Here is a 25,466-nt window from a genome sequence, read left to right as displayed (position 1 = left end):
AACCGCAATTGATTTGAGGAAACAGATATCCCCCCTCCTCGTTAAGTTGAAAGTACCTCTGGGACGGCAGTCAAGTGCTTTTCTAACCTCTGCCGTCAGAACCAGAGAGCGGCAAACAGACAAGCAGCGACTCGCCAACTCTCCAGCAGGGAGAGCAGGGAGAGGGGCTGCTCAACCCCCTGATCCCCTTAATAATGGGGGCCTGGCAGAGGGTGGAAATTACCCCTCTCCAAGAGGAGCCAAGCAGATTCAGCCAAACGGGGTTAATCTGGAGAAGAGTGTAGTTGCTTGACCTTATCTTAACCTGGTTCATGGAAGTTTCAACTTGAACTTGAAAGAGTTACATGGCTACTGTGATGAGGGGAATCGGGGGGATCAATTGAATTCAAATCAACAAAAGTGTCTCTCCAGTCATGGTTAGAGATAAACCCATAATGTAGGCGATCAGATAAGAGCACAGATGAGAATCACCAGAGATGTTCTCTTGCATGTAGCATATGCTAAGTGCTCAGGTCAGTTCAGAGTTTTGAAATAGAATATGCAACAGAGGCATTTAAAGTATAATACAGTAATACATGGTGCTATATAGATAAATGAAATGACTGAAATTAAATCAACTGAATCAACGACTACCAAGAACAAGTCAAATGAAAATGACTGTATAATTTAACATAACTATCCTTATTATCTGTGCAATACAACTCCAAGACTTAGAATAAGAGGCACTTTTTTTGTCCTAAAATATAAACACCAACGTTTTAAAGTGGATATAGCAAAAATATAATTATGGTGATATTTGAAAAGTTATTCCTCACTGTGTTTCTGGGCATACATACTTGGCAGCTTGACAAGATCAATTAATCACAATCATTATCTGAAAGAATTATATGAATAAAAATAATTAAAAAACAATCTTTTAAGAATTAGAATAAAAAACATCTTTACAGTGTACAGGTAAACCGGAAACCTACAGTGAAAGGTATTAATGAGAGGCAGAGCTGGTCAGAAACCATGTGTTGAGAGCCGGCTGCAGGGCGGCAGTACACTGAGGCCTCTCCGCTCATTGTTCACAGGATCTGCTGCTCTCTCGCTGTCTATGGCACACCTCTGGAAAAGCCGCCGGCACATCCGTCTGGAGAAACCTGAAGCACTGGAATGGGGTAAGAAATGATGCATTTTTCTCTACACTGTTAGATTTGGATGTAGTACTTTTGCATGAGTGTACGACTTGACTGGGAGTGGAAATAACATGTACAGAAATCAAAAATTCAACATTCAACTGGAGGATACGTCTTTTTTAAACTGGATTGCTATTTGAGACAGTCACTCCATCTCGACAATAAGCAAGACATTAAAAAGAAAATAAGTTTACAAAGTGTTTTAATATCTTTAACAAAAACAATGTTATTACATTTTAAGGTCTTTTGAAGCTTTCAAGGTAAATCTATGTTTAGAGGCACTGCAATATGCATAAAAAAGTATTCTTATTAAAATAGTGAAGGGTAATATATTCAAATCTGTAAAACAAGTATTATCTATAACCACATGTATATTAATTTATGCATGTTAAGTAACCTATACATTGAGCAGTGTGCCTTGGTAGCACTGCTGACTGACAGCCCTGCTACAATGATTCTGAGGCTTTCCTAAATTTGCAGTCTTGATTTAAAGTATATATTTGTGTTAATAATCAGAGAGATGATCATTCGAGAGGTGCCTGGATATAAAAAGCTGCCTTTTTTAGAGGGAGCAGGTTTGTCTATAATCACTGATCTTTCTGGAGCCACACATTATTAATTGCCTAAAATGATAGGCTTCCATCAATACATCCTTATGTTAAAACATCTTTTGGTGCCACTTTTTTCTCTTTGTCTATTCAATCAAATCATCTCAACAGCTGCCCTCCTTTGGGGAGTTATTGTGGTCAGTCTTTTGTGCTTCAATGTTACAAATTAGACTTCAAGCTTCATTTTGAAGAAAGCTCAAAAACTTGAGGTACAGAGAGACCCCATTGTTCTACAGTAGATCTGAAGATTACCACTGAGCAAAGTTACACATTTCAAAAGCACAGAATATAATATTTTCTTGTAGATATAAAATAATATTGTAGATACTACAATATCAATATATATAGCCTCTTTAGAAAAACATGTTTTTAAAAAATATAATTCAATATATATACATATTAAGGGTCTCCTACAATTATATTGACAGTACATAGTAGAGTTTAGTATATATGCCTACAGTATACAATAAGTATAACTATCTTTCATAGTGTTACAATTATATACATTTTTATCTTAATAATTCAAGTCAACCCTGCATTTGTCTGCAAAAACAATATGCCAATTCAACCTCGACAACTCTTAATATAAAGGAAAATACACGAGATACACAACAGCAGGGAGTTTAGTCCTTTATCGGGAAACAGAGTAAAAGGACTAGAAGGGCCGGTTTGTTATACAGACAAGAGATGGAAATTGCCACTGGAGAAAATGAGGGTTATTCAGTGTTCCAATAAGCACCTATTTTCTCCTGGTCCTATAGCGGCCTTCTCACACGTCCTAAATCATCATTTAATTACGGTGTGAGGGGTGACTGTCAAAGGGTGCCTGTAGGAAGGAGCATTCTACTGCCCAGTACAAAGCCAGACGTTACAAAGGTTTGAAAAGGTCCAAAGTCAGTATGTAAGATGAACCCCTCTTTAATTGTAGAAAATAAAGGATGATATTATTCAGATGACTTAATATTGATATATTTATAGGTCATCAATGTATTCCCGTACATTAAATGTCTTGTTCAATAAATCAAATGACAGAGAGATCTGATTAAGTATGATCAATCAAATAATGGGATACAATGAGACTTAGCGCCATAGAACAATTTACGGCAAGTAGATTTCCCAGTCATGTTATATTTTGTCTCACGATGTCCAGTTCTTGGAAGACAACTGAGTGATGCTAGTGCATAAGGAAAAGTTGTCTCTTCAAATGAAATATTTCAAGAGGATATAATTAGATAGTGCCTCTTCTTAGAACATTTTGCACACAATTAAATATTGTTGTTGTTGTTAGAAAGATCATATCAAAAGGTATGACTTGGTACATTAAGGTGTTTGCCTACATTAATACAAATATTGCTTACACTTTTGCTTAGGATATATATATTTTTTGTCAATATTGAAAAAATAACTTTTACACATTAAAAGAATGTCAAAAATAAATTTGACATATTCTGCACTATCTTGATGTGAACTGTTCTGTATTGCAGACTGGGGGGACTAGTGATGAAGACTACAGGATGCCTATCCACCGTGGCCTAGTGTTTTGATGCCATCTATTGGAATAATTGACCAATTTATCAAGGGGAGTATACAGAGTGACTACCAACTGAAATGCTTTCTATCCTCATAATAGAAGTAGTCGATTATGAATATATCAGTTACAGTTACTAAATTCTACCCAACAAACATTGAGTATACATTCAGCTCATTTTGATATCAGAATGATTATATCTCAACCACTTCTACCAAGTCAAATTTCAAATGATGAAATGGTGATATGATCGTGAACTAGAGATATCTTGATTTTGCATGATGCCATGTGTTTTTATAAAGAAAAACAATGAATTGGATCAATACAAAGCATACCTCTTTTCTCCCAAACATTGGAAATCACAGAACACGAAAATGAAATACAAAGTGGATGGTTTCCTGTATTGAACTTAATAAATGTGAACATGATATGAATAATGTAATAACAATAAATATACTGTCAATTCAAACGATATCACAAGATGCTTCAATTCTTTATGCACATATATGTCGCTCCAACAAATTGGGTCAACTCTTGGGTTCACCCGTATACAGTCTATGGTTTTACCCACCACTCTTGAACAGCACGTGATACTTAATGTATCATTGTTTTAGAAATCTTATCTCCCTCTACTCTAATATTACTGCAGGGGGCACTGCATCCAAACAAATACACAGCACTCAACTCATCCCACTCACTTCAATTACTCCTGATTAAAGACATCTGTTCCCTGGGAAAGCCCTCCTATCAGTCCAGACAGGAACATTGGGACAAACTCATTGGAATGCCTTCAAAACCAATGTAAGAGTTAAGTCAAGATCAAGGCGAAGAAGAACTTGCTCAGATTTATGGATAGATCTGACATGCCATTTGTGGATGATCACAGCACATATGGGAAGGATGAGGTTTTCTATGCAACAATTGTGTGCAAATAAATCACCCATGGACATCAGTAGAATTGTTACTGCCGGGTGGAATGTTGCACTCACATTTAATAGCAGTGGTTCTGATGACCCTGTTGGTCTGGAGAAGGCCATGAGCAAGGAAGGCTTCACTACGTTCTCCTTGTCCCTGTACACACACTCTTTCCATCATCACACCGTCTCAATGGCCTAACAGGGGCCACACAGGGCAAAGGGTTCATTTGATAATTGACTAAATCCTAGGACTAATTCCAGGGAATCTCTCTTCTGCCACTGGAATCGATCTGACCTCAAATCGTGGGGAGGATCTGGCCTCCATCAGAAGGACATTTTCCATCCATCACATGCTGATAGAGGCTTGACATTAATTGGACTAAAAAGCAGCCGAGCTCTGGGGGAGGCTGCAACTGTGCTGCTACACAGCCATGTGTGAAGTGGGCCACTCTGAAGTGGCCTTGAGAGGGTGACAGAGAGAGACAGCAAATTACAGTCTACCGATTCAGCCCAAGAGGACATCATAAAACAAGTCTGTCAGTTAGCCTGTTAGTGCCTGCATTACTCTGAACGTGTCTACAGACGTCTAGGGCTGGAATTTAAATGGAAACCACCATAGCAATGCGTACACAGTGTCTTTGTTTACAAACTACTACCCATGAACACATCTGATGCCTCTTCTCCAAATTTCCAAATACATGATCGGGACTTCTGGTAAGATACTCTTACTGTACCTGTGTGATTGCAGCATAACAATCTAAATCCTTCATTGTTTGTAAGAACAATGTACCAAACAAAAACATAACTGAGAAAGAAGAATCCTTTAGTTGATGTTTAATCATTTGACCAAAGTCCATTTAAAGCGGCAATCCACAGAGGCTGCATGCATTTTGGGACTTATAAATGAATGATGAGTTCTCATTGATTCTTGAAGAATAAAAACACCTCATAAACTTAGTTTAACTGTCTTACCCCATTAGAACCCAAAATATATGCTTGTTTTACTCCAATGTTTGTAAACAATGCAAATGCCTCAAGACATGGTTAAAAGTGTCATTTTGATATCATGTATGGTCAGCCCTTGCATCAATAGCTTTGTCTATGAATTTGAGTGGTTACATTTCTCCAGCCCAATTCCTCAGCTTTTTACCGAAACAGTGGCGGGGAATACACCTTGTTATTGTTTCAACTGCAGATTGCCCCTTTAAGTGGATTCTGTCATCTTTTCAGCACCCCAAATGACAAAGTGGATTCTGTCATCTTTTCAGCACCCCAAATGACAAAGTGGATTCTGTCATCTTTTCAGCACCCCAAATGACAAAGTGGATTCTGTCATCTTTTCAGCACCCCAAATGATAAAGTGGATTCTGTCATCTTTTCAGCACCCCAAATGACAAAGTGGATTCTGTCATCTTTTCAGCACCCCAAATGACAAAGTGGATTCTGTCATCTTTTCAGCACCCCAAATGACAAAGTGGATTCTGTCATCTTTTCAGCACCCCAAATGACAAAGTGAATGTTTTGTATTTTCTCACCTCAGCACCTACTTTAGAAAGTACATCTTAAAGTGGTTGGAGAGAAATCACGTAACTCTTCCTAAATGTAGCCATCCATAGTCATCTAAAAAGGTCTTAACAATCAATGTAAGCAAAAAGTAAGTTCACATTCCTGCAGCCGATGTGAAAGCCTGTCCACAATATTGAGACACATCCAAGTGCATTTCGACAGAGCAGATATTCATCCTTTTCCCTCAAACAGATGGCTGTGCTCATTGTGCTGCTGTCACCAGCGACTAAGATTTATGACAGACAATTACAGCGTCTGCGGTTAGCAGCCTCATAATCAGCGCTATTATTTATAGATTGGAGCAATAAATTGACTGCTACTGCTGTTTATTGGATGTAAGGCCTTTTGGACAAATGCTCTCCTTGCTGTCTTCACTCAGTATGGCAGCTCTTAATGGCTTGGAACTATGACCTCTCAGAGGGGGAAAACACGATGGGAGGATACAGTAAAAAGCAAAAGTGACCAATTATTCATGAGTGATGCCTTCCCATTTTCAGCTGTCAGTTTGTACACATTACGCCTGGATCTATTCTTCTCCTCTCTAAATAACAGGCTGATGTTCGTCAGTCACAGTATGCAAAGACCACAGAAAGCAGAGCAGTTTAAGATAACTAGCGACATCCAGCTGAATGGGGGGAAACAGTGATTTACATTCACAAAAATATGTTTGTTGTTGTCTGGGATCATAACGGCACAGCCAGCAAAGGTGCTACAATTTTAAAAAACACAGACACAAATAAAAGATAGAACAGAAAGAGCTCTGGGTATTCAGGGGATAATAACTCCAATTTCCCCTGTGGGCCCCTATGGCACAGCGTTTACGTGTGGTAGATAAGTGTCAGTCAGCACCCCTGAGTTGTTAATGGCCTCGTTTGACCACCTGCAATGATCTGCTGTGCCAGAGCAGATCGGCAGAGAGAATAAGCTACCTCACACATCCTGCTTTCACAGGACTCGGCACCTGCCATGACACACACACACACACACACGCCAAACACATACACATTCTCACAGCTTCAGCACCCAAACTAGAGTTTTTACAGACAAGGAAGAAGGAAACTTTGTAAGACTACTGGGGGGGATCTCTTGTGGGCCAGAGAAGTATTCGACAAAAGCAGCTGTATGAGCTAATTATAAAAAGCAGCCATGGTCCTGCGAACCGTTTTTATTTTATTTAATTTTGTACTTTTGCAATACTGTGGATGATTGCCCTCTTCATAGTGAGGCTGGATTAGAACTCAAAATATATGCTTGTTCTACTCCAATGTTTGTAAACAATGCAAATGTAAACAAACATAGCATAGCCTCAAGACATGGTTAAAAGTATAATTTTGATATCATGGACGGCCAGTCCTTGCGTCCACGGCTCTGTCTATGAATTTGCGTGGTTACATTTCTCAAGACCCATTCCTAAGCTTTTTACCCAAACAGTGGCGGGGAGAGCACATTGTTACTGTTTCAACTTCAGATTGCAGTCATGGCCCTGCAAGTACTTTTATTTTATTTATTTTTGCACTTTTGCAATACTGTGGATGATTGCCCTCTTCACAAAGAGGCTGGATTTTTTTTTTTACATTCCAAGAAAATTGTAAAAATCTAGCTCTTAACAGTAGTTAGTTTTGACTGTGTGGGAATATCTTGTATGGGTAACCCAGTGCAGTTCCACGAAATCAACAATGGCCAACCTTTTCTAGGAATTACTATGGTACTTTAAGGCAAGTCTTCTAAGGCTCTAGTCAACAGCAGTGTATGTTTCACTGGGCAGCTCACAATCTAACTTTCTGGTTCTGTTTTACTATGGTGTAAATCCTGTCCTGTGGAGTCATAGGCCCTCTATCAGCTATGGCTGAAGCCTGCTGGAAAACCTAGATTGAGGTCTTAATTCTCAAGTGTCTCCTCGACATCTGGTAATATAGTTTTTAAATCCTTCATTTACATTAGAAGATTAAGACAAGACAGACTCTTGAGAGGTCTTTAACCATATTAGTTGCAGCTTTCTCTGGCGCAAGATGGAGTTGCTGACTTTAAAATCAAGTTTTGGGTCTCCTTTGCTTGGGTTTGTCCATAAACCGTTTTAATTTCCTGTATCAGAACTAGCAGGTGTTTAAGACTTCATTATTCCACCAAGTTTTTAAGACAAAGTGGTCTCAGGTTAATCCTACATGGAAATTAAACCCATTAAGATATTCAAATTAAGGAATACCAGCTATGATAACCCTGCCCACATATTAACACATACATGCACAATGTGCACAAAGTTCACTGGTCTCCATTGCATGTCACCTCGCCCTATTAACACCACCGGGAAGGGCAGTCATATTCACACGCAGTTCAGTCACTCGTTGCATGTGATTAATTGCATTGGTTAGTGCAGCGTTCGGGTGACTCCCTCTCTGAGTGCCCAGGGGTCAGTTAGCTAACCACAGGCCTGGCTCAGCCTCAGAGTAGGCCTAATGACAGAGTCTGTGAGTACCAGGGTGGAAGAGCGGCCCTATCATCTCTGACTGGCAGGCCCCAGCTCAATGGGCTCTAATTGCCGGTCAGCATCGCCCCTCCACTCCTCCAGCTCAGCAGCAAGTCCTCCTCCCACTTTACCACGCCATTAAGTTCCTCTTGTTGGAGGGCCTGAGAACAGCTCATACACCCAGCATAATGGAGACAGATTTATCCCTCGACCTTATTTCTGATGTATTCCAGTGTAATTACAAAGACTTAGGTAATTGCTTGCAAAGCATCAAACTGACCACGTTAATATGATCATTTGTACAGTAAAGAGGTTGCGTTTTATCACATTACGCAAGTAAGTGACCACCCCAAAAAATACTATTGCTCCATAATCTTTTCTATGTTATCTGTTTTGACAGAAAAGTACGAGGTATGAATAAAACTCCATTTACTCCCTCACAGGAACACTGGCTGTTATAGAATACTACCAAATCTATGCTAACAGCCCCAAAACCTACATATCTCTAATATAAAACACTTGAAATGACCCACACAGTAAGCATACACATAACATACTATTATGTCAACTGAACAGAAAACTGTTCCAGAAAAAAACTATGCTTAAAAGATTTAGAAGACAGGGCTTCAAAATAGACATGTATCATGTTATAATAGAGACAAAATGCAGTGGTATTTAATACCTACTATAACCTACATATGGCTGCTCACAGTCACACACAAGCCTAAATGGGAAGTCTAGTAACAATCAATGCAGCGATGCATACTGGCTGCCTGACTGACTTCTTTCCCCAAAGGCTGTAAGATTCCCTTGCTAGTATTGGTTGACTGATTAAATATTCTTTTGAAATTGAATTTTACCAAGTTTTTTGTTCCAGTGCAAATTCTGACATTTCAATCTGCCAAGTGAGAAATCAACTCATTTGAATATTACTCGCTTGTCTATTGTCAACTGAGAATATAGAGGTGGAAATTACACATATGAAACTTTGCAGATATGAGAAAATAGTTTCTCAAAAAGTTGCCAACTTTTTGAACATGAAAATACTCAAGAAGTGCTGTGTGCATAGGCATATGATTAACACATTCGTTCATGTCTTGAGAAGACACTGGAGCCAATTCAGTTGAGGGAAGTTGAAAGGCAGCACCATAAGAAACAAACAGACAGTTGGACACCTGGACAGTATCCGACAACCACAATAATCTCAGACTAATTGTCAAAGAAGACTGCTAAAACAATAAGAATGTTCATTTTACATTATTCATATACAATTTAATTTGTGACATTCCTTGATGTCTTTATAGAGTGATGTGTCATTATATCTTTACAAAATCACAGAAGCTATGTCATCAACTTTCACACAGGTGAGTCTTCTATAAACTATTTGTGTTTCTCCTCTCATCGGTTAGTAACAAGGATGCTAATTACATCATTACAACTCATTTGTTAGTGCTGCAGTGATGTTGTGCCTTGCCCCTGAGACAGCAGGCTAGCATGCCCTGGGGGGCTTGCCTTGACTTGCCTTCATCTGCCTCCATTCACATTTCCATGAAGATACTTAAAGCCTATAGACCTTGTACAGAAGAAGCCTATATTCTGTTCTGAGTTTGAGGCGTCAACTCAATTCCATACATTACATTATGGACCTAACTCATTGTCTAATACCTGTACTGTGCAGTGAAAAGAGCCCAGAAGCTTTAAAAATTAAAAAGTAATATCCCTGTCAGTCAATGTAAATAGCTACAAAACTAAGGATGCCCAGAAAGATGCATAGCAAGCAGGAAAAGACGACAACTAACCTTCTGAGAGGTATTCCATTGCCTGGCGACTGAAGGAAAAACAACCGGGGAACTCCAGTCTTCAGTGAAAGCTCCTCATCATACCAAGCAGAATAAGAGAACCATGCTCCACTCCCACTTCTTCTGTGGCGGATTGAGCATGACACAAGGGCCGCCTAGAGAGAGAAGGTAGAAACATTAAAGCCGGGGCTATTCGCACTACCTGGAACTCGTCTTCACCATTTCACCCCGAAGATGGTAGACTGTGGATGCCTGGCTTGGCACTCCACACAAAACAAACACACAGGGTTTTCAGCACTGTAACCCTGAGTCGGGCCCTGCCTTTGAAATGCTTTCTACCCCACAACACAAGACGGCTTTCATTATCTTCGCAGTCACAGCAAGGCCTAGCTTTAAAAGCTACTGATTTCTTTTTTCCTTTAGCCTCCCACACAAAGGAAGGGCATTTTGTAAATGACTTGCTCGTTTCAGACCAACAAAAGGTACTTTCATTGAAAACCCCCCATTTGATTTTGCTCAAATTTGATTACAAGGATTGAAAAAGTAGAAGAAAAAGGAGGACATAAAAAAACAGATGGCGTCCTCATTCAGCGCTCTGAAAGGATTTATCTGTGTGCCTTTATAAACTGTGGCAATACGAAGCGTTTCAGTTGGCTAAAAAAAGAACTTGACAAAATTATTGGTTTGCTGACATGAGCAACTCAAATAAAATACTTTTTCTCTCCCACTGTCTTTCAGTGAATCGCCTTCCTAGATCAAAATAATGGAGATTAGGTATTTCATTAGAAATTATAGTTGGATATGAAGTAGGCTGTCATATTAATAGCAACCTGCCCATGGCCTTCAGTGTGTGCTATTCACCTAGACAATAGAGAGAGAGGGGGGCATGTATTGAGCCTCTCATTCAAGCCTGATCAATTTTCCATCATCAAGACAGGAGGGGATTTAACAAAGACATACACACAGGACTGGTCTGCAGAGCACCCCCACCCTTACTCACACACTACAAAACAGTTCAAACGAAACACACAAAAAACATTTCATAACACAAAAAGATGCATTCTTCCATGAGAGAAAGAAAAAGAGATGGGCTGTATAATTCCTTTTCCATGACCACAATAGGCATTTCAGGCTGTACTTGTTTTTCCTTTGTGGGTAATTACAGGGTTGTGTCTAGCACACACACAGAGAAGAAAGAGTGGGAGCAAACAAGAGAACTGAGAAATGTTGTTCATCTCCAGATGGCTGAAAGATGGTTGATGTGTCAATCAGTTGTTGAACCTGAAAAGAAGTACCTACTTTAGTGTCGGATAGCCACAATTGATCACACATCACGCATTCACACATTGTCTCAAATCAGGTAGGCTGCTATGCATTATTAGCTACAGAATTGTAGCATGATATGTAATGCTCCATGGCTTAGCTAATGGAAAGCCCTGGCACCCATTTTTCAACTAACCTTTTCTTGCTGATACTTTCTTAATTCTTGATGACGAAACCTGACTTTTATAAATGTCTGTGTCCAGTTGCAGGTCGTTCTCCAAAAACCAGAGAAAATGCAAAAAAAATCCACTTTTTGCACTGCCATTTTAGCTGCCGCACATCTCGCATTTCCCAACATCTTTGCAGGAACTTGTCGCTTCTATGCGACGCCATGTGTAGAAGTAGATGAGTGTGTCACACAGTGCGACCAAAGCGAAGATCTACACACATGCAAGAGGCATTTCTCACTCCAAAAAAAAGTGGATTTGATATTTTAATGGAAGTTTCTTCCGAATCGAGAACGAAGAAAGTATCGCCAAGAAAAGGTTAGTTGAAAAATGTGTGCCAGGTCCTGTAATGGATATGGAGCATCACATCACGTTACATTTATAGAGCTAATGCATTGTTTGTTTTGACAAGGAGCACTGATGCTCAGGTGCGTCATGCACCCAATATTTTAGAGGATGGATGTGAGGCTGGATGGGGGATGGTCTTGAGGAGGGCTGCATTTTTCAAACACCAGAAACTGCTTTTTACTGAAATCCTGGGCCATAAACATTATGCCTAATTCTATGTTAAAAATATGTATATTTCTCTGCATAGGTTATCTAAGCATACCTCTTTCCCTGTTTAATTGTCATTTTAATTAATGATGCACATTGATTCTTTAAGAACTTGTATGACTTAGGAGTTTAGTACAACTGCCGCACTGGTATATACAGTAGTAATATATGCATAAGCTAAGAATTAAAGCAATTATAGTATTTTCTAAAGTCTAGCAACCTTGTCAGCAGGCACGCCAGCTAAAATACGTAGACAAGCTACTTTAACTTGAATGATAGGATGAAATGTCTTGGTAGCTATATCAATATATACATATACAATGTATATTTGTGGATGCATTTTAGTATACATGTGAAATAGAGAAAATTGGCCAAATAATGTATTTTTATACTTTTTGAAATTAATTTTAATGCATGATATACATTTGAAAATGTATTTGGAATAAATACATTTGAATGCAAATATATTATTTGGCATTTCTTTTATATTTCACATGTATTTAACACATTTCAACAACAACAAATTGGCAGGGGTTGGGAGATTGGGAACCTGTCATGCTGGCAAGATAAAGCTAACTTCATAAAATTGCTAGGTGGCTAGTATTACAGAGAAACAACAAAAAAATGTGGCCTTTATTTATTCATCAACAAGGAATCAATAGGCTACATACACTACATTCAAAAGTTTGGGGTCACTTAGAAATGTCCTTGTTTTTGAAAGAAAAGCACATTTTTTGTCCATCCAAAATAAAATAACATCAAATTGATCTTAAATAGAGTGTAGACATTGTTAATGTTGTAAATGACTATTGTAGCTGATTTTTTATGGAATATCTACATAGGCTTACAAAGTCCCATTATCAGCAACCATCACTCCTGTGTTCCAATGGCACTTTGTGTTAGCTAATCAAAGTTTATAATTTTAAAAGGCTAATTGATCATTAGAAAACCCTTTTGCAATTATGTTAGCACAGCTGAAACTGTTGTTCTGATTAAAGAAGCAATAAAACTGGCCTTCTTTAGACTAGTTGTATCTGGAGCATCAGCATGTGTGGGTTCGATTACAGGCTCAAAATGGCCAGAAACTCTATTCTTATTCTGAGAAATGAAGGCTAATCCATGCGAGAAATTGCCAAGAAACTGAAGATCTCGTACAACGCTGTGTACTACTCCCTTCACAGAACAACAGAAACTGGCTCTGACCAGAATAGAAAGAGAAGTGGGAGGCCCCGGTGCATAACTGAGCAAGAGGACAAGTACATTAGAGTGTCTAGTTTGAGAAACAGACACCTCACAAGTCCTCAACTGTGAGCTTCATTAAATTGTACCAGCAAAACACCAGTCTCAACATCAAGAGTGAAGAGGCGACTCCGGGATGCTGGCCTTCTAGGCAGAGCTGCAAAGAAAAAGCCATATCTCAGACAGGCCAATAAAAATAAAAGATTAAGATGGGCAAAATAACACAGACACTGGACAGAGGAACTCTACCTAGAAGACGAGCATCCCGGAGTCGCTTCTTCACTAATTTAATGTTATTTTAATGGATAAAAAATGTGCTTTTCTTTCAAAAACAAGGACATTTCTAAATGACCCCAAACTTTTGAACGGTAGTGTAGCTTGATCAAATTAATTTACAAACACACCTACTGCGAGTCCTGCTCATCACCGGCAGCTAAAATCAAATCAAACGCTGTGGGTGTTACTCAACACTCTTTCTCCTCCACTTCTGACCGATACTGTCTGAAGGCATATCTGCGCCATGGTGCACCTTGAATTTTATAAATAATTATGATAAAACGTGGGCATAAAAATGAGGTTCAGTAATTAATTCCACATCTGAAAAAAAAACGGACAAATCTGATGGGGTACATGCTCTTGTGCCCCTTATGAACATGACGCCTCTGCCAATGGTGCTATAAAGTGTCATAGAGCAGATGTGTTCTTACAGCGGTCTGAGCTGAATACAATTTATATTTCATTGCATTCATTTCACAGCTCATTTCAAATCCTTATAATTATCATTTACAAATGATGACCACTGCGGGCCATAACGAGACTCCACCCGCAAGCATAGCCATTTGTCTATCGTTATGATAGATAGCCCACAATTATCCATTTAGGTGGAATTGAATATTGCATTGATTAATATTAATGTTGCAAATGTGCTTCAAACCAATATATCAATGCATGCTTTATGATTTGTTATATTGGTTGACCTGCTCTTGAGTCTCAGGGCCTACCTGTTCCAGTAGGCTAGCCCTTCACATGCCAGTTCAGAGCGACATGTGGAAAGCAGAGCCAGATCGCGCTGGTGGAAAGTGTCAAATCAAATCAAATTTATCACATACACGTGTTTAGCAGATGTTTGTGTTTCTATCTCTAACAGTGCAGTAATATCCAACAGTAATATCCAACAGTAATATCCAACAGTAATATCTAACAGTAATATCTAACAGTAATATCCAACAGTAATATCCAACAGTAATATCCAACAGTAATATCTAACAATTTCGCAACAATACATACACATCTAAAGTAAAGGAATGGAATTAAGAATATATAAATATTGGGCGAGCAATGTCAGAGCGGCATAGACTTAGATACAGTAGAATAGGATAGAATACAGAATATACTTATGAGATGAGTAATGCAAAATATGTAAACATTATTAAAGTGACTAATGTTCCATTATTAACCTCTACGGCAGTGGTTCCCACTCTTTTTATAGTCCCGTATCCCTTCAAACATTCAACCTCCAGCTGCGAACCCCCTCTAGCACCAGGGACAGCGCACTCTCAAATGTTGTTTTTTTGCCATCATTGTAAGCCTGCCACATATTTATTAAACATAAGAATGAGTGTGAGTTTCTGTCACAATCTGGGTCGTGGGAAGTGACAAAGAGCTCTTATAGCTCTTTAATAATAATATAATAATATCAATCATTTTGCTCTATATTTAACCATCTTACATATAAAACCTTATTTGTTCATCAAAAATTGTGAATAACTCACCACAGGTTAATGAGAAGGGTGTGCTTGAAAGGATGCCCATAACTCTGCAATGTTGGGTTGTATTGGAGAGAGTCAAAAATCATTTTCCACCCACAGTCTGTGCCTGTATTTAGTTTTCATGCTAGTGATGGCCGAGAATCCACTCTCACATAGGTACGTGGTTGCAAAGGGCATCAGTGTCTTAACAGCGCGATTTGCCAATGCAGGATACTCTGAGTGCAGCCCAATCCAGAAATCTGGCAGTGGCTTCTGATTAAATTCCATTTTCACAGAACCGCTTGTTGTAATTTCGATGGGGCTCTCTTGCTCAGATATCGGTAAGTGTACTGCAGGCAGGGCATGAAAGGGATAACAAATCCAGTTGTTTGTGTCATCCATTTTGGGAAAATACCTGCGTAATTGCGCACCCAACTCACACAGGTGCTTCGCTATAGCACATTTGACATTGTCCGTAAGCTTGAGTTAATTTGCACACCAAAAAAACATACAATGATGGAAAGACCTGTGTGTTGTCCTTGTTAATGCAGACAGAGAAGAGGTCCAACTTCTTAATCATAGCCTCAATTTTGTACCTCACATTGAATATAGTTGTGATGTAAGGGTCTGTGTGTAGCTGGTGCGGAGGAGCAGGCGCAGGACAGCAGAGATGAGTAAATAAAACTTTACTCAAAGTCATCAAAATACAAGAGAATTACCAAGCCCACAATACAGACCACAATACAACAAACAATCACTCACAAACATACATGGGGAAACAGAGGGTTAAATAATGAACAGGTAATTGGGGAATTGAAACCAGGTGTGTAAGACAAAGAAAAACAAATGGAAAATGGGTGACGTCGAACGCCGCCCGAACAAGGAGAGGGACCGACTTCGGCAGAAGTCGTGACGTGGAGAGTCCCTGTAATTCTAGATTCAGATCATTCAGGCCGGATAGGCCAGATAGGCCAGTCATGTGAGAAACTCGTTATCATGCAAGCGGTCACACAAGTGAAAATTATGATCAGTAAAGAAAACAGCTCGTCTCTCAATTTTACAAAAATGTGTCAATACTTTGCCCCTTGATAACCAGCGCACTTCTGTATGTTGTAAAAGCGCTAAATGGTCGCTGCCCATATCATTGCATAGTGCAGAATATACACAAGAATTCAGGGGCTTTGCTTTAACAAAGTTAACCATTTTCACTGTAGTGTCCAAAACGCCTTTCAAGCTGTCAGGCATTCCCTTAGCAGCAAGAGCCTCTTGGTGGATGCTGCAGTGTACCCAAGTGGCGTCGGGAGTAACTGCTTGCATGCTCGTTACCACTCCACTATGTCTCCCTGTCATGGCTTTTGAGCCATCAGTACAGATGCCAACACATCTTGACCAACAAAGTCCATTTGATGTCACAAAGCTGTACAGTACTTTAAAAATATCCTCTCCTGTTGTCCTGGTTTCCAGTGGTTTGCAGAAGAGGATGTTTTCCTTAATTGACCCCCCATAAACGTAAAGGACATATACCAGGAGCTGTGCCAGGCATGCCACGTCTGTTGACTCATCCAGCTGTAAAGCATAGAATTCACTGGCTTGTATGCGAAGCAGTAATTGTTTCAAAACATCTCCTGCCATGTCATTGATGCTTCACGAAACAGTGTTTTTTTGTCCTTTTCCCCCAGCATGGTTCCAGCCATATCCGCGGCAGCAGGAAGAATTAAGTCCTCCACAATAGTATGGGGCTTGCCTGTCCTAGCCACTTGGTAGCTCACCTTATAATACGCTTCTAGCCCCTACTTATTAATGGTATCTGTTGTTTTTATACATGTCTTACTACTCGAAAGTCGACTTAATTCTCACTCAGAAAACTCCTGTGGCTTATTTTTCAAACGGGCATGTTTTGTTTCTAAATGTCTGCGCTAGAGTGAAGGTTTCATCGAGTTGTGAGATAATATTTTTTGCACATATAACACACTGTGGCTGAGGAAAGGCACTACTCCAAAAATAAGTGATATTTGAGCCTCTTCAATGGTCCAACATCCCTGTCTGTTGTTCGGTGCTTTCCCGGGTAAGAGGGCTGTAGCTCTTTGACTGCATCAGGATCACAACTGTCAGTGTCCATGCTAGCTGGACTAACAACAAATGTGGAATTACTGATGCTAGCATTGGATGTGCATGTGGAAGCAGAACAACTTGTGTCGTCGACAGGTGCAGGTGTAGTACTGCTGGTAGTAGCAGAACTACCAGTAGAGCTGGTATATGTCTCTATGGATGCGGGCCTTACTTTTTGAAAAGTTTTATAAAAAATAAAAAAATTGAAAGGGAAAGAGCATCAGCTACGTTTGACTACATACGGACCATTAGTGGAATTCCCGCGAGAGAGTAACGGTTAATGTGATTGGATGTTAATTATTTGACTAGGCTACATGTATTTGACATTGTGTTGTTATTTCGCTGAACACTAGATGGTTTAATTTTATTTTTGGCAGTGAAACCAGGTGACTCAGGTGAGAATAAAACGTCACCCAAATGTATGAAAAATTTTGGAAAATATGAATGGACCGTTTGAAATGGTTCATTGGATCAGTCTAAAACGTTGCACATACACTGCTGCCATCTAGTGGCCAAAATCTAAATTGTGCCTAGATTCCTAAGTCACATATTGGCCTTTCTCTTGCATTTCAAAGATTATGAAAAAAAATAACATATTTGTATTATCTTTTACCAGGTCTAATGTGTTATATTCTCCTACATTAACTTTAAAGTGTTTCCTTTCAAATGGTATCAAGAATAAGCATATCCTTGCTTCAGGTCCTGAGCTACAGGCAGTTAGATTTGGGTATGTAATTTTAGGTGAAAATTGAACAAAAAATGCTCCGATCCTTAAGAGGATAAAGTGGCCAGCTTTAAGTCTATGTATATAGGTCAGCAGCCTCTAATGTGCTAGTGATGGCTATTTAACATATTTTAACAGTCTGATGGCCTATAGATGTACCTGTACTGACAAAGCCTTCTGGATGATAGTGGGGTGAACAGGCAGTGGCTCGGGTGGTTGTTGTCCTTGAGGATCTTTTTGGCCTTCCTGTGACATCGGATGCTGTAGGTGTCCTGGAGGGCAGATAGTTTAACCCCGGTGATGCATTGGGCAGACCGCACCACCCTCTGGAGAGCCCTGCTGTTGTGGGCGGGGCAGTTGCCGTACCAGATTTATTCAGCCTCCTGAGGTTGAAGAGAAGCTGTTGCGTCTTCTTCACAACACTGTCTGTGTGGGTGGACCATTTCAGTTTGTCAGTGTTATGTACACTGAGGAACTTGAAGCCTCCACCTCCTCCACTGCTGTCCTGTCAATGTGGATAAGGGGGGGGGGGGGGGGGGGGCTCCCTCTGTTGTTTTCTGAAGTCCACTATCAACTCCTTTGTTTTGTTGACGTTGGGTGAGAGGTTATTTTCCTGGCACCACACTTCCACACCACATTGAGGGGATTTGATTAAGTGGGTCCAGTTCACCAGGTGGTGGAGTTTGTATGGAGTTCCTTTTGTGCCATTAATATCAAGTAAAACTTTTGAAGGTGAGAACAAAATTCTTTGTATTGCAAACAAAATAATGACATTGAAAGCAGAACATAAACCCAAAAGAATTGAGAGCAAAAATATTGCAAGGAAATAATTTAGAAATGCCAGAACAAATGTATTGTAAATTGATGCCCCCCTCATATTTGATTTATTTATATGATAACGCGATTAAAGTAAATGCCTCCCTCTTTGCCTGCAAAGGTTCCTTGCTTTTGTTACATTACCCTGGTGTTTGCTTTAGTTTGTAAGTTCTGGTGTATTCATTCCAGTAGCATAGCAACCTGCATTCCACTGCTGGTTTGTCTCCAAAGCTAAGCAGTGTTGGTTCTGGTCAGTCCCTGGATGGGAAACCAGATGTTCCTGGAAGTAGTATTGGTGGGACAGTAGGGGGCACCCTTCCTTCTGGTCTTTTGGATGGGCTGTTAAACTGATGTCCTGACTCTCTGTGGTCATTTAAAACCCCATGGCACTTATTGTAACATAAAGCTGAATTATCACGACAAAGCTGGTTGGCTAATGAAGATGCATTATATATGCTGCCCTCTAAACCCTACCTACATTGACTGATAGGATTTATAATAGTGCCTTTCTACTTTTTTACATAGTAAGGTGAAAAACTCACCTTATCACCCCTTGGGTGATGCACAGCAACCATTTTGTGTTAAAAAACACTCACCCACAATACTTTGAAGTACTACTTAAGTAGTTTTTTGGGGTATCTGTACTTTGCTTTACTATTTACATTTTTGACAACTTTTACTTTTACTCTTTTACTACTACACATATTTTCACTGATTACTGGTTACATTTTGAATGCTTAGCAGGACAGGAAAATGGTCCAATTCTTGCACTTATCAAGAGAACATCCCTGGTCATCCCCTGCCTCTGATCTGGCAGACTGACTCAACATAAATGCTTTGTTTGTAAATTATGTCTAAGTTTTGGAGTGTGCCCATGGCTATCCGAACATTTTTAAAAAGAGAATTGTTCTGTCTGATTTGCTTAAAAATGAACTTGAAATGATTTATACTTTTACTTTTCACACTTGACTATTTTTTAGCTATTACATTTACATTTGATATTTAAGTATATTTAAATCCAAATACTTTTTTACTTTTAATCAAGTAGTATTTTACTTGGTGATTTTCACTTTTATATGAGTCATTTCTATTAAGGTATCTTTACTTTTACTCAAGTATGACAATTGGATAGTTTTTTCACCACTGCCTGGGGTCCACACAACACTTGAAACATGACATAATAGAGAACATTAATAGACAATAACAGATCAAGGACAGAACTACATACATTTAAAAACAGCACACATAGCCTACATATCAATACATACACACAAAATATCTAGGTCAAATAGGAGAGAGGCGTTGTGCTGTGAGGTGTCGGTTTATCCGTTTTTTTAAACCAGGTTTGCTGTTCATTTTAGAAATATGAGATGGGAGGGAGTTCCATGCAATTGTGGCTCTATATAATACTGTACATTTTCTTGAATTTGTTCTGGATTTTGGGACTGTAAAGAGGAGGTGTTATGGTGTGGGGGTGCTTTGCTGGTGACATTGTCTGTGATTTATTTAGAATTCAAGGCACACTTAACCAGCATGGCTACCACAGCATTCTGCAGAGATATAGCATCACATCTGGTTTGGGCTTAGTGGGACTATCATTTGTTTTTCAACAGAACACTACATGATTCTCCTATAGGATTATCTGATACAGAGCAGAATTCATGGTTCCTTCTATTAAGGCAAGTCGTCCAGGTCCTGAGGCAACAAAGCATCCCCAAATCATCACACTTGACCACCATGCTTGACCATTGGTATGAGGTTCTTACACTTGGAAGCACCTGAAGGATCATCAATAATGTTCTATGGACAGATGATTCAAATGTATTACTGTTTGGATGACATGGTCACATTTCAACTGGCGAAAACCAAGCACTTAATTCCACAATGTTGACTCAAGTTTGCCATAAATGCACCTGGAAGCATTTGTAAGCACCTGCATGATCATCAAGACTCTTGGACGAATGTTCTATGGACAGATGATTTAAAAATATAACTTTTTGGATGACATGGGTCCCATTATGCCTGGTGAAAACCAAACACTTCATTCCATAGTAAGAAAGTCTGGTGATGGTAGTGTGATGGTTTGTGGATGCTTTGCTGCCTCAGGACCTGGACAACTTGCCTTAATAGAAGGAACCATGAATTCTGCTCTGTATCAGATAATTCTATTGGAGAATGTCAGGCCAACCGTCTGTGAGCTGAAGCTTAAGCGCAGCTGGGTCATGCAGCAGGACAATGATCCAAAACACACAATCAAGTCTAAATGAAAATGCAAGAAATTTGAAGTTTTGGAATGGCATAGTCAAAGTCCAGACCTAATCCCAATTGAGATGTTGTGGCAGGACTTGAAACGCACAGTTCATGCTTGAAAAACCACAAATGTCGCTGAGTTACAGCATTTCTGCATGGAAGACTAGGCCAAAATTCCTCCACAGCAACGTGAGAGCTTGATAAACAACTACAGGAAGTGTTTGGTTGGAGTCATTGCAGCTAAAGGTGGCACTTGAGTGTAAGGGGGCAACTACTTCTTCACATAGGGGCATTGGGGGTTGCTTAACTTTGTTTATGAAATAAATTAAATACATATGTAATTATTGTGTTATTTGTTCACTCAAGTTCCCTTTATCTAATATTAGGTTTTGCTTGAAGATCTAATGATGTTCAGTATCCAAAATATGCAAAAGTAGAGACAATTAGAAAGGGGGCAAATACTTTTTCATGACACTGTAACATATATCAGTGGCCATAGAGTCAGCTACCATACTCAGTAGCTTTCCATCTAAGTTGTCAATGTCAGGAGGTTTGTCATTATTGATCGATAACAATCATTTCCCCACTTCTCCCACACTAACTTTACAAAATTCTAACTTACAATGCTTTTCTTTCATTATTTTGTACATTTTATGCATGAATACATTGGCTCACTGTTCGTTGTTGGCATTTCCTGCATAAGTCTGCCCACTTGGCCAATGAAGTAATAATTCAAATAATTGGCCTATATCAAATGATTTTGTGATGAATAAGCCATCTGATTCGATGAAAGATGAGTTGAATTTGTCTTTCTGTCCATAATTTCATTTAAAGTACTCCAAAGTCTTTTTTCCATCTTTCTTTATATCATCGATCTTGGCTTCATAATATAGTTTCCTCACTTTGCAGTAAGTCAGCCAGTCAGATGTGCAGACAGACTTATTAGACACTCCTTTCACCCCATCTCCTTCAACCATAGAGTTTTTCAATTCCTCATCAATCAATGGAGCCGTAACAGTTCTAATAGTCCGTTTCATAACAGGGGCAATAATTGAAAGAAGTTCAGCGTCTGGATGCTCCTCATTAATCACGTCAGACCAACACATATTTTTAACATCAAACATATGAGTCACAGCAACATCTTTTGTATGATCTCTAATACATTATTCGTTGCCCAGCTTTTGGAACTTTGGCTCTGCTAGATACAGCTACTAGATTGTGATGACTGCATTCAATGGGTACGGATACAGCTTTAGAACAAAGTTCTACAGTATTAGTACAAATGTGATCAACACATGTGGATGATCTTGTTCCTGTAGTGTTTGTAAACACCCTGGTAGGTTGATTAATAACCTGAACCAGATTACAGGCACTGTTTACAGTGAGAAGCTTCCTCTTGAGCGGACCGCTTGATGTAAACCAGTCAATATTCAGGCCACCAAGAAAGCTGGCCTCTGTTTACATCACATACACTATCAAGAATTTCACACGCATTATTTAGATACTTACTGTTAGCACTTGGTGGCACATAGCAACATCCCAAAATAATATGCTTTAGATGGCAGGTGAACCTGCAACCACAGCACTTCAATAACACTTGACACGAGATCTTCTCTAAGCGTCACAGGGATATGGCTCTAAAAGTATATAGCAACACCTCCCCTATGAGAATTCCTGTCTCTTCTATAGATGTTATATCCTTGTATTGTTACTGCTGTGTCATCAAAGGAATTATGTAAGTGAGTCTCAGAAATGGCTAATGTATGAATGTTATCTGATGTTAGCAAGTTATTGATTTCACAAACCTTATTTCTAAGCTACATATATTAGTATAGGCTATTTTCTGGGTAGCTTTTCAGAGATAAACATAATATGGGAAATAACAAACGAAACAAACAAACATTCAGAAGTCCATCAATCAGTTGTGTGTAAGTATGTGTGTGTGCTGAACCTACAAACCCATAGGTAAGGCCCTCTCATACCTTCTAGGCTTTTGGGAGGGAGGGTGGACAATGACCCTATCATAGCGGATGTAAGCAATGCCCCTACGCGCACTGGCAGCTTTCATGGCCGTGATAAGTTATTTTCTCTTCTGGGACATAGCTTCAGAATGGTCCTTGTTGAGGAAGATGTACATTCCTCTCAAGTTCTTGGCTATTTCCAGAACAGCTACCTTGTCCTTGAACCTCTGGAACTTGACTGGGCCAGTCACCTGAGCCGGTGGTTGGTTTTCCAATCCTGTGGGCGCACTTCACTTCAATATTCCTGTCGTCCATCTTCAATTTCTAAGAGATAATTTCCCTCACTTTGTCCTCAGACTCCATCCAGGTCTCATGTGGAGATTCTGCAAATAGTTCCGCCTTGATTATCCCTTGAAATAATCTGATTTCTCCATCATTGTTATCATGGATTCACATACATAACTGATGTCCTCTCTCAATGACATGCAGATTGCTGTTATCTTGCCTTTTAACTGTTTGAACTCATCGAGCTGACCCTGGGAGAACTCTGTACTGTTCTTCAGGTCCTGGACCTCTGGTCAGGTCGTCCATTATTTTATTAGTTGACTCCACCAGTAATTATCAACATGGAATTGGGCCATGTTGGTAATTTAGCCATGACACCAGGTAATTACCACCCCTAGTCTTACATTAAGTGCCATGGGATTTTTTAATAGAACCACAGAGAATCAGGACTTCAGTTTAACGTCTCATCACAAAGACGGCACCCCAGACAGGGCGATGACCCCTTCACTGCCCTGGGGCACTGGAATATGATAGTAAAACCAGAGGGAAAAGTGTCACCTACTGGCACTCCAACACTACTTCCAGCAACATCTGGTCTCCCATTCAGGGACAGACCTTGCTTAGCTTCAGAGGCAAACCAGCAGTGGGATGCAGTGTACTATGCTGCTGGAATCGATGTGATAAACTTGCAACTGCAAAAGAAGTCAGTGAAAGCAAAGGCCAGGGTACCATAACCAGGCAAAGAGCAAGGCATTTGACCACAATCACCTCATCATCGAAAATGATTTTCCTGCATTCAATTAATTTACAAGCCTGGGTGTGAAGTTGGTGATGTAAAACATTGTTTATTATAATGCATTTCTTCATAATTATGAAATAAACATGTCTCCAACCACCATATCAGACACTCACAAAGTGAAATCATATGTGTGTACATTGAACAATCAATTGGTGAGCCTCACATATTCCATTCATATGTACACTGAGTGTACAAAACATTAGGAACCCCAACTCTTTCCATGACATAGACAGACCAGGTGAATCCATGTGAAAGCTATGATCCCTTATTGAAATCCACTTATATCAGTGTAGATGAAGGGGAGGAGACAGGTTAAAGAAGGATTTTTAAGCCTTGAGACAACTGAGACATAGAGTGTGTATGTGTGCCATTCTGAGGGTGAATGGGAAAAACAAAATATAAAAGTGCCTATGGACGGGGTATGGTAGTAGGTGACAAGTACACCGGTTTGAGTGTGTCAAGAACGGCAGTGCTGCTGGGTTTTTCACACTCAACCGTTTCCCATGTGTATCAAGAATGGTCCACCACCCAAAGGACATCCAGCCAACTTGACATAACTGTGGGAAGCATTGGAGTCTTCATAGGCCAGCATCTCTGTGGAATGCTTTCGACACCTTGTTGTCCATGCCTCAATGAATTTAGGCTGTTCTGAGGGCAAAGGGGTGGAACTCAATAGTAGGAAGATGTTCCTAATGTTTTGAAAACTCAAAGTATATATCCACTGCGTAGCCTACATGAATCGCAGCAAAGTTGGTTCCTGTTTCAGTCACATCTGTGGCAGGGGTGAAAGTAGATTTAATTTCTTCCAAGTGTGGTGAAACTGATGGTTTGTCGGGAACTGATGGCTTCTGCGGTTGTAGATAGATGGAGTTAGGAGGTTAGGAGAATTAGATTAAGGTTAGGAAAAGAGTTATGCTTAGCTAAAATGCTCCGGTTGTCCCTAATGCGACAACTAAATGGAGCTGTACTCCATCTAGCCACAAACGTAGAAGCCATCAGCTCTGAGAAGCCGTCAGTATCACCATACCAGCTTACTTTCACCCCTGGTCTTTGGTCATACTTGTGTGGGTAAAATAAACACCATAATGATTGGTTGACAATAGAGCCTACCACAATGCAGGTGATGGCTGCAGAATGAAGATGATAAAGAGAATCTGCGGCAACTTGCAGTCAACTGAAGTTAAAACTTCATGACTGTTGATCACGTGGCTTTTATAAAGTTCATGCAGTCTACATAAAGGTGCAGGTCAGACAGTTTATTCCCATAATGCAACACACTGACTTTGTAAAACCAAACCGCCCAATATGATCAGTTTTGGAGTATTTTCCAAAACTGAGATTTAGGGAAAACTATTATGTTCCTAAATCCTTCGATATTTTAGGGTTGGATTTTTATTTCAGTCATGCCCAGTAATGCCCACTTGCCCACT

General features: G+C 39.6%; 1 long non-coding RNA gene across 1 annotated transcript in view; it reads right to left on the bottom strand.

Annotated features, from left to right (window-relative positions):
• LOC110524410 (uncharacterized) overlaps positions 1–10,327 on the bottom strand; it is a 100,766-nt gene extending 90,439 nt beyond the window's left edge. Inside the window, exon 1 of the long non-coding RNA XR_016496269.1 lies at positions 10,061–10,327. This is a non-coding gene — a long non-coding RNA (uncharacterized LOC110524410). The remainder of the gene's footprint in view (positions 1–10,060) is intronic.
• Between the last annotated feature and the right edge of the window lie 15,139 nt (positions 10,328–25,466).

Source organism: Oncorhynchus mykiss, chromosome 5 (assembly GCF_057628025.1).
Source record: "Oncorhynchus mykiss isolate SJ-2025 chromosome 5, ASM5762802v1, whole genome shotgun sequence".
Lineage (NCBI taxonomy): Eukaryota > Metazoa > Chordata > Actinopteri > Salmoniformes > Salmonidae > Oncorhynchus > Oncorhynchus mykiss.
The sequence above is the reverse complement of the archived record's forward strand: the minus strand, read 5'-3'. Positions and strand labels throughout refer to the sequence as shown.